A 15,326-nucleotide genomic window follows, 5' to 3' on the forward strand; every position below is an offset into this window, starting at 1 on the left:
TTAATGTGAGTTTAGAGCTTAATACATAAAAACTCATGTTCTATTCATTCCTATGGTATTTTAAGAAGCATATTTATCAATGGGTGAAAGTTAAAGTTCAAAATTGTTCTTATATCACACATATAACCGTTTTGGGTGATAGAAACAGCAAATATTTTCATCTCCAGTATAGGTTGCCAGTATAGGTCTGTATTTTTTTCTAGAAAAGGTGGCAACCCTATTCTCAAAAAGTTTTTAGCATGGTATTATAGTGCAACTTATTCCAAGTTTGCTGCTCATTTGAACAGCTGTGCATGGTCAGCACAGTGAGTGAGCAGAAATATCTGACTAAGCCAGAAGTGTCAAATCTAGATGCACTGCTAAGTAACCATACATACACTTCCAACCTATCAGTAAATGTATCTGCAAACAAAAACGCAGCTGACATTTTGTTATACTGATAAGACAACAGAGACATCTTGTGGACAAGGGGTGATAAAATGAGAGAAAATAAGTCCATAGTTAAAATAATAAAGCCCAAGCTGTATTTAGGAAAGATTATTGATAACCCTAAGTCTGATGGCTACCATACAATCTTATTGAGGGTGTGTTAAGATAAAAGCTACATAGTCAGTAGCTACAAATATCAGAAAAAAGGTGTCATATAATATTCAAGCCCCATTTGTGTCAGCACTCACAAACTGCACATAACCAATGTTTTGGTCTCCACTGCAATATTTTGCAGTATAAGTCTGCACTACGTTTGTTTGTACAAAATGGGAAAGAAACATACTTGAAAAAAAACATAGGTTGTTTGCCACCCATGCAAATTATTGGCCCCTTATAATATACCATATAAAATATTCCCGGGGATTTTAGTTTGCATGAATATATTTAAATAACAATATGGGATTAATATTATTGGACATCATTCTCCATTCATTTTCACATTTATTTTCTATATGAAGCATTATGATGCTTTTTAAAATGTCCGAATGTGTTTGTTTACCCAGAGGTGCCCAGTGATGTGTGTCTAAAGTTAGGCTTCTGTTGTTGCAGTTGTCCCAGCTGCATGAAACATTTTCAATCCCCAGTGCTTCCAGTCAAAATACTTTAATTGATATATTAATGCAGTTCAAGGACAGAGAAAAGCCTAGAAAAAGACAGCACATAATTCCCAGTGAGTCAGCCAAACTCATGAAACGCATGAAACGTGTTTTATTATAAACTGTACTGCTTACTTATCATTACATTTCAAGTACAACTAAAAATAGTTTATTTTTTAAATACTTTAACCCTTTAAGTGCCAGTAGAATTTCACATTTCAATTACACTCAATGCCAGATATTTTTTGAACATTTTGTGCTTTCTATTAAAATTTAGGAAAATTCTAAAAATTAGCTTCAAAGTCTCCACTTTTAAGCACCTAATCTCCGACATAGCATTAGGTACCAAGAAAAAATATCCTAAATATGACACCAAGGGTCCACTGAACAGTTTGATGCCCATTGGACCCCAGAAGGAAGTTAGTACATTAGTACATACATATTTCATGGCATATAAATCAGGTGGTGTATTTTTGGGTAATAGAAATATACAGTATGTGGTAAAAGGGGGAAATAAGTAAGCAGACGCCAAAAAAATCTAATATTTTTTTAGAAAATACACATTCTGACTAATGTAAAATGGATAAATATGTCTTTGTATGGCAAAGCACCAAACAGCAAAACAAAGATAAATGTAGTGATTTTTATGTAATTTCTGAAAATTGTCTCAACGCTTGCATTTTACCCCTCTCTATATCCCACATTTCGTAATGTACCAACATAAAACATGCTAAATATGAACACCATGGGCATAGATTTACCAAACTATGTGGCATACAGAGGTACCCAAATGAAAATAGTATGTATGAATTTTCACGTCTCACGCTCCGGCTGCTGCAATATGTATTATGTGCTATAAGCCCCCTAACAGTACAGTGACCCTAGAAAACCATATATTTTCCCAAAGTACATATTCTGATTATACAAAAATGGGTAAATACATCTTTCTACTGCAAACTACAAAGCTATAAATGTGAATGTTTGAAACCCCCCCAAAATGTATATTTGTGTGTTTGTGTATAAGTATAAATGTGTATTAGTGTAATAAGTGTGTGTGTTTGTGTGTTGTTTGACACTAAATTGGGGTTGGCAGGCCTGGAGGAGCTGAAGGGGATGCAGGAACAACAGAACCGTCTTTTTCTCTTGATCTGGTGAGTGGACGGTGCTGGGGAGGTAGAAGACCAGGAAACCATAGGAACACAGTATCCTCTTCTCATTGCATAGGGGCTGGGAAATGAGCAGGGAGAGAAGGAGAGGCTTTAAAAGCTGTTCCTCAGCTCCCAAACCTGGAAGTACACCAGAACGTAGAATCTACAATCCGTGGCACTAGATTCTATGTTCAAATCGAGTAGGGGGTCGGCAATCAGGAACTTCAAAAGTATTCATACAAAATGATTGTGTTGTAAAATAGTGGGCATATTTAGTGGCACCATATGTAGAAAAATGTGTCAAAAAACACCACACATCTTTTAACATCAAAGCATGCAAAATACAGCCGAATCCCCCCCCCCCCAAATATGTGACCTTTATGGGACTTAAGATTGCATCAAAATACACACTTTAAAGCACTGTATATTCATATATTCTCATTTATTCATATATTCTCATTTATTAATCCATTTAAAATCAGCATGTTTGGATTAATAAAGATCGAGTTTTAAGTGAACCTTCCTGGCCGGTGTGCTTGGAGTCCTTTTGTCTGCATACGTCTTTGCCTTCTCTAGCTACGGGTTTGGGGCTTCAAGCACCCAGACCATTTCTGGACTATGGTGGGCCTTTTCTGTTTTCCTCAATTGAATTGAGCTGATTGACTGTTTGAGGTTTTTGGATGAGATCCATCAGGAGATAGACTCGGGGTTTATACACCCGGGTCTCCACTGCGTATTTGGTATGAATAATTCTAGCTGGTCTTCATTTTTTTATTATTTGTAGTTTTATAATTATTTAGCTTTTTGTTCAGCAACTCTCCATCTTGGAAATTCAGCAGCTATCTTGTTGCCAAATTACCCTAGGAACCAGGAAGTAGTTTGAATAAGAGACAGTGAAATATGCAAATGAAATGCAAAATATAGTAATAATCCTCTATATAAGCCCTTTGAGAATAAACATGAAGTAAAGATGAAAATTTAGAGGATGAAATGTAGTATTTTTTAGATAGATAAGGTTGATGAAAAAAGTGAAGGCAATCTTACAATTAAACTATTGAGGTTAGAGTCCGAATGGACATTTATGTTGGACACAGTGATGCTGAAAGGTATGAATACTAAGTTTGAATTGAAACCTTTTTTTATTTTTGGAAGTAAACATAAAGTAAACTGGTAAGGGTCTTAAATATAATAACTATTTTATTAAAAGTATTGTTTGTAAAGTGGTTTGAATTCATATTTTAAGAAAATATGATACTGTTAATCTTAAATGAGTTGCACTATTTTGCACTTGTGCAAAGTGAATAAGAAATATGTTATGATGTTTATTTGTATTCATATATTCCATAAATAAATAAATAAATAATATGGGAATATTTAAAATCAGTGGTTTTCCTTGGTGTGCTTATGGGGTAATAATTGGTAGTTGTGTTTGAAATAATCTATCCATGATTTTATATTTTAATTATTGGGGATGTTCACTTTATATTATGAAATATGGTATATTTAATGTGCGTTTTTTGTCTCTTACGTATTATATGCCTTACTATAAAGTTCAATATATCTTGTATAATAGATGCAGGATGATAGTTGTGGCCCTGCACGGTATATAGAATGTAAGTTGAGGGTATATAAAGGAAATTACTCGTCAGTATCATACTTCCTCTGATAAAGGACATCATATAGATTTGGAATTATTTCTTAGTTAAAGGAAAAGTAATACCAAAAAATTAAAGGGTATTAAGGTTTTTCATAAATTATGAACTATTGTCCTGCACTGATAAAAGTTGTGTGCTTGATTAAAAAACACTACTATAGTTTATAGAAACAAAGCTGCTGTGTAGCCATGGGGGCAGCCATTTAAACTGAAAAAAGGAGAAAGGCACAGGATACATATCAGATAAAAGATAAGCTGTGTAGATTCACATTGTCAGTGTCGGACTAGGGTACCTGAGGCCCATCAGAAAATCTCACCCCAGGGGCCCACCAAACACATAAGTGCAGCTGCTGCGACTGCTGTTGCCACCTAACCCATGCTATTTATATGCACAACAGGGCTGTCTCACCATAATATGGGGCCTAAAGTGAAAGTAAGGCTTGGGGCCTCAAAAAATGCACTGTGCTTAACATGTTGCCAACATTTTTAGGCTCTTTGCCACACCCTGCAGGCATAATGACCAACACATGCAAATAAAATTACTGCAGAAATGGATAATAAGCATTAACTGCAGAAATGCCAGTAAGAAATGGACAATGAGCAAATTAACCCCAGACATACCAGTTAGAAATGGACAATGATCATATTAACCACAAATTAAGCCAGAAATAAACAATGAGAAATTTAATCTTAGCCATGTTAGTAATGACGATATTAACCCCACACAAGTCAGATCACTTCAGAAAATGGAAATAAACAAATTAACCCCACATGCCAGTAGGAGCAAGAAAAATAATATATAAAAACATTACCTGACCCACTGCACAAATAGAAGGTCTGCAGGGTGATAGAAAGGGCAGCGGGGGGCTCAGCAGGGTGATAAGGAGGGGGGGGAAGGCAAGCAAAATAAAAGCAATGTCAGCAGGGGCCAAGCAGAATGGTTGTGCAGGCAGCTATCGGCTATCAGAGCTGTTGCTCTGCTGGGCCATCCACCGCTTGCCTTGTATGGGAAAGATGGCCGTGCATTCTTCTGTGAAACGCACGGCCATCTTTCCCATACTAGCAGATGGTGGAAGGCTCAGGGGGCAGGGGCCCACCAAAGCCACAGGTCGATGAGGAGAGTGGCGGCAGTGAGCCCACCAGGAACGGAAACCATTAATTTGAAGTAAGCGGGGCCCAGCAGGACCAGGGTCCACCGGGATTTCTCCCGGTGGCCCGGTGGCCCAGTCCGATACTGCATATTGTATTCCATAGAACTTATTTATTATCTGCAATGTAACCTGTGCCTTTTCTCCTTTTTTCCAGCTTGAATGGCTGCCCCCATGGCTACACAGCAGGGTATTTATAAATACTATAGTAGTGTTTCTGAAGCAAACATACAACTTTTACCAGTGCAGGGCAACAGCACATTATATTTTAAGTACTTTAAAACATTTTATTTTGTTACTGTTCCTTTAATAAGAAATTAAGACTTTAAGGTGAACAACCCCTTTAACAGTTCTATTTGCAGATATGGAAGAAAATGTGATGAGTCTATGTTACCTTCTCTATAAAATAATAATAAATCTTACATTTTGAACCTAGAAGTAATGAATATGCCACACAATGATACAATACATTGTATCAATACAGTACAATAATAATACATAATACCATTATGCACATGGTTTTGAAAACAGGCTGTTGGGATATTGCATCAGAGACAAGTTAAATAATCTATCAGTAAAAAAGTTAAGCAGCACAGATACTTGTAAACTTATGTTTCACCATCACTTAAAGAAAAATGTTACTGAGAGAAGGGTTAGAAATTGCATCTAAGGCTAATTCCACAGGGGGCTAATTCTCAGTCTGTGGAAAAATGCAGGCTGAGAATTAGCCCATAAAGTTGGCATCAAGCCTATTTCTTGCCTGCATCTGGAACCACTGTGAAGGCCTGGGTGCATTTTCCTGCAGGCCGAGAATTAGCCACATGTAGCATTAGCCTAAAGGGATATACATTCAATGATACAATAGACAAATGTTTTTAAACTGTGCATCTGGAGTGTTTCCATGTATCAATGCCACATTTTGTTCCTTTGTAGTGCACAGAGACGCGAAGCACACAAACCTTCAAGAAAATAAAACAAAATAGAAACAAAGTAGACACTATTCATATAGAGTTGGCTCATGTTTAGTTAATATAGCATTTTTTTCTTTTCTTGTTGCTTTTCCTTTTACAGAAGTGAAACACATTCTAACTCCTAATTTTACTCACTTAAGAGGGCAACCATGTTATCACTACTGATAGAACAAATATACTATATGTCCTCATTTGGCCTAAGCCCTATTTATAGTCTAATTCACCAACAACTGCAATACTAAAAAATCCTGTATAGTTCAAAACCTCTTTACACAACTTGAAAATGCCATGACTGATGTAGTGATACTTAAAAGATACTATTATTATCAAATCTGCAGTGGCCTATGCTATTTTGAAAAGACACTATGGCCGAAGCACAGCAAGATAAAAATAAACTTATTTTTTTAAACTTGTTTTCATGTAAGTAATTATTGCTTAAAAATGATTTAGAAACAAAGCAAGGCTAGAGTCTCTGCTAGATATATTTGCATAAAAACATAGTTTTGTTTGCCAGAGCAAGCAGCGAGAAAACATGTGAACTTCTGTTTAGATTTCCTTTTAAAGGCATTTTAGACATTACAACTAAAGGACAAATTTGTTGATATTCAGATTTTCGTGGTTTAAGAGGTTTTTGAAACCACAACTAAACTCATTTCCACTAAAACCATTTATTAAAATATATTGAAAAAGCAGGAACAAAAAAACATGAGAAAAACCTTTAGTAAATGCCACCTTAACAATAATGTAAAATGTATGGGACCCTTTTAGTATAGAAGAACCTTAACTAAGGTTGCTTGAACTGACTGATTTTTTTAAAGGAGAAGGAAAGGCTAGTAAAGAGTTAATCTCAAGCTGCAGGCATACCTTTAGTTGTCTCAATAGTGCCTCAATAGTAAGTCTCCCCGTATTTCACCTGTTCAGAAGATCAGAAGCCAAACAGGTAAAAAAACACTGAGCTGTGTAAAGAAAGTTCCCATAATGCCTCACTCCTTCACAGACACCCAGACCAAGGGAACATGCTCAGTTAGTAAGACTATGGGGCACATTTACTAATCCACGATTTCGAATCCCGAATGGGAAAAATTTGGATTGTAAACGAAACTTTCTGAAGATCGCAAATATTTCGAAAATGCTTACGAAAAAATCGTATTAGTCACGATAATATCTTATTGGCGATCTGAAAGTCACAAAATTTTCGTACCAAACCATTGTAAACAGCGGTAAAACCTTTCCGATTTTTTCGCACAAGCGTACGAAAAAGTCATGCGGTGTATGAAAAATTTGTGCGGACGCCCGAAAAATTTGGAGCGTTCGTGCTTTTGTAAATATGCCCCTATGAGTCTGCTTCCTGTTGATTGGCTCACATGCACATTCCTAAGGGGGGGGAGTGAGTTCTTAGGGAGGGAGGGGGAAGCAGGAGAGAGCAGAGAGCAGAAAGCTGCGTGTCTCTGGCACAGGAATTACGGACACAAGAAATCTTTTTTCAGAGAAGTCAGTGCAGCGTTTCTGTGAGTGCTTATGGCTGTATTTACATAGACCTTTCTGATAAAGCTTACTTAGTTTTTACCTTTCTTTCTCCTTTAAGGACCCCATCACTCCTATCTCAAATGTACTCCTTATGTACTATATGTTTATAAATTACTGTAAAAAAATACATTTTGACTTTTATTTTAGAGGAATGTGTATAAAGGTCACTTCTGTAAATTTAAAAAGAGTTTAAGGAGAGACCAAAATGTTGATTCGAACTAAACATGAAAAGCTTTTTATTCCCTTACTATTATTCTTTTTTATGTGAGTGCAGCTACTTTGTTTACTATATGTTTGTTATTACATACCCCCCAACTGTCCCGCTTTCCGTTGGATGGTCCCAGTTTTAATAGCGCATCCCGCTGTCCCGGATAGTTCCATGAATCTTTTCATTTTTCAAATGTTGGGTGGTATGTTACACCAGTGACTAGAGGGTGGGTTAATAACTAGAGCAGAACAGCCTTTAATTTATTTTGCCACAACAGTAAGGTTTTATGGGCCGCTTGTGCGTAGTTCTCTCAGCAAACAATATCAAAATGAGTCAGTGGAATGGGAAGACTGTCTCCTTGCAAATAGGGCTTTGTCTGACCATGCCCTAAGGCTTAATTATCACTAAGGTTAAGAATCAGAGAATAAACTTCCATCTCTGGTGCATTAACACTAAGCACATATTCCGTTACTTGAAGCATATGACAGAGTGAATAAAAGACAGGGTGGAAACTTGGACCTGCACCTGCTTATCAGAGGATTTATTTAGGACAAGCAGTTACCTGGGTGACGGGGGGCTGGACTTTAATGGCATCAGCTGCGAAATGTCAGCCACCAGAAAGATTTAAATATATTTCCCAGAATAGAAACACCCTTTATCTCACTGTCAACACTTTACAAGAGAAACACCCTCTTCTTTGCTCCTTATGTGACTAATTTTAGCTTTTAGGTTTTGTTTTTTTAACTCTTGATAATAATGAAAATTATATTTCTCTGTGGCATATGTTAACTTTATTATTAATAACAAGCAACAACAGAAACCTCCTATTTTAATGCATAATTCAAGATATAATATATTATCACCCATCATCTGCTAAGTACATTGTCTGCTTTCAGCAGGTTATTATCACTTTATTAATTTTTACAGCACCATATTACAGTAGGTATTTCCGTTACAACATGTTTAATGAAGACACAATAATCCCTTCACTTTTGCTGATCCAAGGTCCTATGAGTTGACCTTGCAGAAAAAACATTAGATTATATTACATGGCCCTCTGGCCATCTGACACTACTAGGCAAAGCATTGAAACAGTACAAAGTAAATCTGAAAAGAAAAACCTGTAGGATTAGAAAAATAAATAATAAATGCATTAAAATAAAGAACATTTAATATGAAATCTGAATTTATTTTAAAAACTGTGAGGGAAGATTGTAAAAGGGGTAAAACAGGAATTATAGTTCATATCAAAGGGAGAAAAATAGACCATACTTAAAGAGGTGGATTTTTTTTTAAGTTCAGACAGAAATAATATGATGAATTTGGAACAAACCACTTAAATTCAATTAAACAAGTATTCAGAATAAGTCATAGAAATACACACAACATCATATGAATAATTCATTTATTACCAATAACATTGCTTCCTCTATAATTTTTCCTTAGATTTACTATTGCTATAAACCACAGGTGTCAGGGAGCTGCTATCTTTCTACCTTCCCATTGTTTTGCTGATTGGCTTCTGGTGGGAAAAGGGGGGGTGGGGCAGTGCTATCACTCCAATTTGCAAAGCAGCAGTAAAGTGTGACTAAACTTATCAGAGCACAAGTCACACCCTGGGAAATAAAGAATATGGCTAGTCCCATGTGGAATTTTAAAATTAAATATAAAAAAATCTGTTTTTTGTTTTTGCTTTTCAAAAAAATATTTAAATGCAGGATTGTGCTGAAGAAGCTCTAATAACTGATGTGTTTTGAAAAATGTTTTCCCATGACAAACTGCAAATCTCTCAGAAACCACTAAAATAGAAAATGAATTAAAATTGTAAAAAAAGTTTAGAGAAACACTCTAGAATAGTGCTGTCCAACTTCTGTGGTGCCGAGGGCCAGAATTTCTCTAGCATACATAGTGGAGGGCCACTAATAGAAGCCATTTTTGACCACTCCCCTTTTTAAAACCACTTCAAATCACACTTATGTTATCACAAGAGCTTTTAAGACCATACCCACATTAATGGTGGTAGCACAGCAAAAACACAAATGGTTGGTGCTCACTACAGGGATATCAACCTTCATTCATATGTGAGAGAGAATAAGAATTATATTATGTTATATTAAGACACACCCTTAAATCCATATGCCTCCTCCTCCATTGTGGATAGCACAGCAACCCCCAGCACATAATCACACACCGTAGGGACCATTTAATGGCTATTTCCAACTGGTGGTAGTGCAGCAAAAACACAAATGGTTGGTGCTCACTACGGGGATATAAACCTTCATTCATATGTGAAAGAATTATATTATGTCATATTAAGACACACCCTTAAATCCATATGCCTCCTCCTCCATTGTGGATAGCACAGCAACCCCCAGCAAATAATTACACCCCCTAGGGACCATTTAATGACTATTTCCAACTGCTAACAAACTCCCAGAACAAACCCCTGCCAGGTTCACCTCCCACAGGCAGCATATGGCAGTCAGAGTATGGCACACACAGCAGCATAGGGTAGGCAGAGTATGGCAAACACAGGCAGCCTAGGGCAAGCAAAGTATGGCGCACACACAGGCAGTACTCTGCCTACCCTATGCTGCTGTGTGTGCCATACTTTGTCTGTCCTATGCTGCCTGTTTGTGCCATACTCTGCCTGCCCTATGCTGCCTGTGTGTGCCATACTCTGACTGCTCTATGCTGCCTGTATGTGCCATACTCTGCTTGCCCTATGCTGCCTGTGTGTGCCATACTCTGCCTGCCCTATGCTGCCTGTGTGTGCCATACTCTGCCTGCCCTATGCTGCCTGTGTGTGCCATACTCTGCCTGCCCTTAGCGGCCATACACAAAGGCAGCATAGGCAGTACATAAATTAACACAATGTTGGCACTGCTCCTACAGTGGAAGAAGTGAACAATGTGGGTGAGCCTGAGGTGTGAACAATGCAGAGATTAAAAGGTGTGAACAGTACAGGGGATTACATGTTTAAACAATACAGGGGGATTACAGCCTAAATCTGAGGTGTGAACTATGCAGGGGGCCAGTTAATCTCAGTACTGATACCATTTAAAGTTTACAGAAAGGTAAGCCATCAAAGCAGCCATATAGGTGGGGGGCCACACAGGGGGGGGTCTGGGGCCGCTAGTTGGACAGCACTGCTCTACAACACTTAGATCCCTTTTAACCTCTTCTTACGACTGCAAGTGCAGGCATGCTAATCCTAGAGTTAACTTAAAACACACATTTTTTGGTATTACTGTTCCCATTAGGGCAGTGGCACACAGAGAGATTTGTCGCCTGCAATAAATCTTTCCTACTGCAGACAACTAAACTCCATGAAATGCCATCCCACTAGCAAGAATGTAAATCGCGGTGGGATGCCATCCCACCGGCAATTTCCATTTTTGCTGGTGGGATGGTATTTTGGGGAGACTGGTCACCCACAATTGCGAAGATTTATTGCGGGTGACTAATCTCCCCATGTGCCACTGCCCTAAAGGGAACAGTAACACCAAAAAATGAAAGTGTTTTAAAGTAATTAAAATAGAATTTACTGTTGCCCTGCACAAGTAAAAGATGCTTTAAAAATCCTATAATTTCTAGAAACAAAGCTGCTGCACAGCAACTTTTTTTTTTTTGCTGTTACTGTTCCTTTAATCCAGGAGGTATATAGAAAATGCAGAGCTGGGTCACTGACACTCTTAGCCTTCAAAGAGAGCTGCTGAGCTGAAGCCTAGAGTCTAAACTGCAAATATCTCAGAAACCACTAAAAATAGAAAATAAATTTTAAAAATAGTTTCGAGAGACACTCTAGAAAACTTCTAGATCTGTTTTAACCTCTTTTATGACTGCAAGTGCAAGCATGCTAAAAATTGAAACAAAGGCGTGTGTTTAAAATATTCATTAATAGCACTTACCCTAAATAATGCCTATCACCACCATGGACATGGCACTCATATCAGGGTCCTCACAGCAGATTGGGGTCAATAGGCACTAAATACTGTAGTCTTGATTTCTAAATGAACGCACAAGCTTTCAGATGCCAAATTATCCCATTCAAGTTTTTCACATTTTTTCACGTACTAATCATAGAAAATTCATGTTTTTTTTAAACCACTAAGCAAATTAATTATTTTTAGCACAAAAAAAAGTTGAATTGCTGAAACAGAAATACGAATATTGGTAAATCCCTTAGGGTACCTTAGTTGGTACAACTTCATACTGGGTTGCCTACAAATTTTCCCTCACACCCTGGGGTGTTTTTTTAGCTGTATCTTTATGCATTGCATTGTTTTATTTTTAGGAAATATGCAAAAAACACTAGGCAGGTATATTTTATCATGTATTTTAAGAATGTATTAAAACTGAAATATTTTTGGGTGAGGAATTTAAGTTAAATTTGGATTATTTTCAGCAAAAATGAAAATTCTGCATAATATCAGCAATTTACTAATAGGAGAGCACAAGGTTTGGAAAATTCATTCTGCCTTGGCATTCAGGTAAAACTTCTCCAGTGCAGTGTGTTAATTTCTGGGTGAGTAAAGGATGAATTCTATTGTGTAAATGTGTTAATGCAGGCAAATATAGCCCAACTGGTGAGTCAAGGCTACAATAAAAGAATATTACATTGGGTTTGTGTGTAGGTTTTTTTTTCATATTATGTAATTCTTTCATTTTTGCTACCATCTTGTATCTGGTCTTCCATTTCTAAATGTTTCCATCCCACTTCTGTTTTATTACATGTTCTTAATTCCTCCTATTTTCCTGATTCTTCTTCCTTTCACCTTTACCTTTCCTATTGTTTAGAAATATTCCCCCATCTTTATATTAGCCCGATACTAAAGCTGATATTTAGTAAAGGAAAAATACATCACAGTGTAAAAGCCTGAGGTGACATTCACCTGCAGAAACCTGGGGTCCAGGTGAACAAGCCCCAGATCCCATGAACAGGTGTGTATAAAAGTAAATACAAAATAGTTGTATTCAGTTGTCCAGGGTTTTAAAGTCATATGACTCTTTAGCTGAACAGTAAACATTCATCCAAATCTTAATGTGAATCTTGGATTCAAACAGTAAAATGTGTAAGAGTAAAGGTCCCCATACACGGGCCGACTATAGCTGCCGATATCGGTCCCTTGGACCGATTCGGCAGCTAATCGGCCCGTGTATGGGCAGAACAGAGCTGCCTGGCCGACCGATATCTGGCCTGAAATTGGCCAGATCTCGATCGGCCAGGTTAGAAAATTCGGTCGGATCGGGGACCGCATCGGCTCGTTGATGCGGTCCCCGAACCGACTGCCCCATAAGCTCAAATGTAATCCAATTGTTTGGCCCCAGGGCCAAACGATCGGATTATTTTTTTTTAAAGTCCCTTGCTACCTAATATCGCCCACCCGTAGGTGGGGATATCGGGTGAAGATCCCGATATCTTATAGTGTATGGGCACCTTAATCCAACCAATTTACTGCTAAGAACGGAACTTTAGACAGTGCAAATGGTTATACAGCAACAACATAACTTGTCATTAGCACATGAGTCCCATAAGATAAAGCATAGAGCAGAATCATCATTATCATTAATTTATATAGCGCCAGCAAATTACATATTGCTTCACAATAAATGTATGTTTAATAAACAAGGGTATACAGAGTAACAATAGGATCAGAGGGCCCTGCTCGCAAGAGTTTACAATCTAGAGCAGAATCTGTATTAGATTTGCATCAAACACATACCAGAGTTCCCCCATTAATAAATCACAATTTTAATATATTTTTGAATTTCAGCATATAAATAGTTGCTAAGGCCCTATTCAACATAGCAACCAGGTATTGATTTGAATTACAGACTGGTAAATGAACAGAAAAGGGCAAAGGGTGATTTTTTAGGAGGTTAAGGAAACAAATAAGCTGCAAAATAAGTGCCATTTACTTTTCCAAAGTATGTTATGTTAAAATAATTCCATTGCTGTAACTCTATATGCTACGGATTCTAGATGGAATCTTAGAACAGGGTCTGTCCATGGAGGGGGCATTTTAAAGAAAGGAGCCTCCAGCAGCGCCGGATTTAAAATCGAGTGAGCTAGGTATCCTGGTGTAGGTGGGTGGGTGGCCGGTGGAGCAGAAACCATAAAGAAGACCATTGCAGCTACTCAGGCCCACCCTCTCCCCTGACTGCTTTATGGTAGTTATGCACTAAAGCAGTTAAAAAGGAAAGACAAACAGAGGTGGTGGGAGAATACAGAGATTAAGAAAAAAACAGCACCAATAGGAAGAATATATGAAGATAAAAAAGTCAACAGAATAGGAATAAAGGGATATAACCAAGTCTTGTGGAGAAAAAAAAATCAAATATCAAAGTTGAGATGGATCAACACTCTCATACTTAGCAGAAAATTGTGATTTATTCTGTCATGGTGAAGCAAATTACAATCAGTCCCACCTGGGGACCTTTCTGAAGGATAAAACAATTTGTCAGTGAAACCCAATTAATATCTCTCCCACTTGAACTTTTTACTCCATATCTGTGTGAAACACAAAGCATAGCTTCTTCTTTGCCACTAGGGGGCTGATTTATCAAAGTACGATTGGGTCCGAATGGGAAAAATTTGTATTTTTTTTAAGTTTTAGAACTGTGCATATTTTCTGCGTTTTTTTTCTTTTTTGTACTTTGCAACAATTTGTGTGTCAAAATTTTATTCAGAATTCATTCAAGCTTCAGTATCGCGACCTTCCTTTGGCCAGGTTGGAGCTGCAGAGTGCCATTGAGTCCTATAGGAGGCTTCCAAAATCACGCACTAAAGGATCAAAGTCAGAAAGTTTTTTGCGCTGTTTACGATCGTTCGGATACGAACATTTTGGAACTTTCGGATCATACCACAATATTTTCTTATGACCGCGATACGAATTTTTCACAGTTTTAACGCACATCAGAAATTATCGGATTTAATACGAATTTTTTCTATCGTACTTTTAAATGTCCGAAATTTGGACTTTGATAAATGAGCCCCTAGGTGTCAATGTTGTGAAAGACTTACATCAAGTAAAAAGGAAAAAAAAAATTTACACCCAAGATTGCTATATTTCTTGATTCCTTACTACGGCCTTGAATTGTTTCTATAAGCAGTTACTTTAAGGATACCACTGCTTTTTTAAATGTAATGCTAAGTATTGAATTACACATAAAGAATATTTTGCTAGTAATGGATACGCATAGTTTATATACTTGCATACCCCATGATGTGCGTATGGAGGCCGTAAAGAGGTTGACTGTTGATAATCCTAATTACGAGGGTCCACCAGTTGAGTATGTGTTATTGTTGTTGAGTTTTGTGTTGCATGAGAACTATTTTAAATTTGAGAGACAATTTTGCATACACACTGGGACTGTTATGCGTTTTAAATGTAGTGCCTTCTTATGCAAATACATTCATGATTTTTAGATAAATAGCATTTATCGACAAGAGCTGTTTAGAAAACATGGGGCCTTTTACAGACACTATATAGATGATTTGTTTTTTATATGGACAGGAGCACTGCAGGACCTGGAGGTTTTTGTACAGAGCCTTAGGCTAATGCCACACGTGGCGTATGGC

The sequence above is a fragment of the Xenopus tropicalis genome, chromosome 2, assembly GCF_000004195.4.
Source record: "Xenopus tropicalis strain Nigerian chromosome 2, UCB_Xtro_10.0, whole genome shotgun sequence".
In the NCBI taxonomy this organism is placed as follows: domain Eukaryota; kingdom Metazoa; phylum Chordata; class Amphibia; order Anura; family Pipidae; genus Xenopus; species Xenopus tropicalis.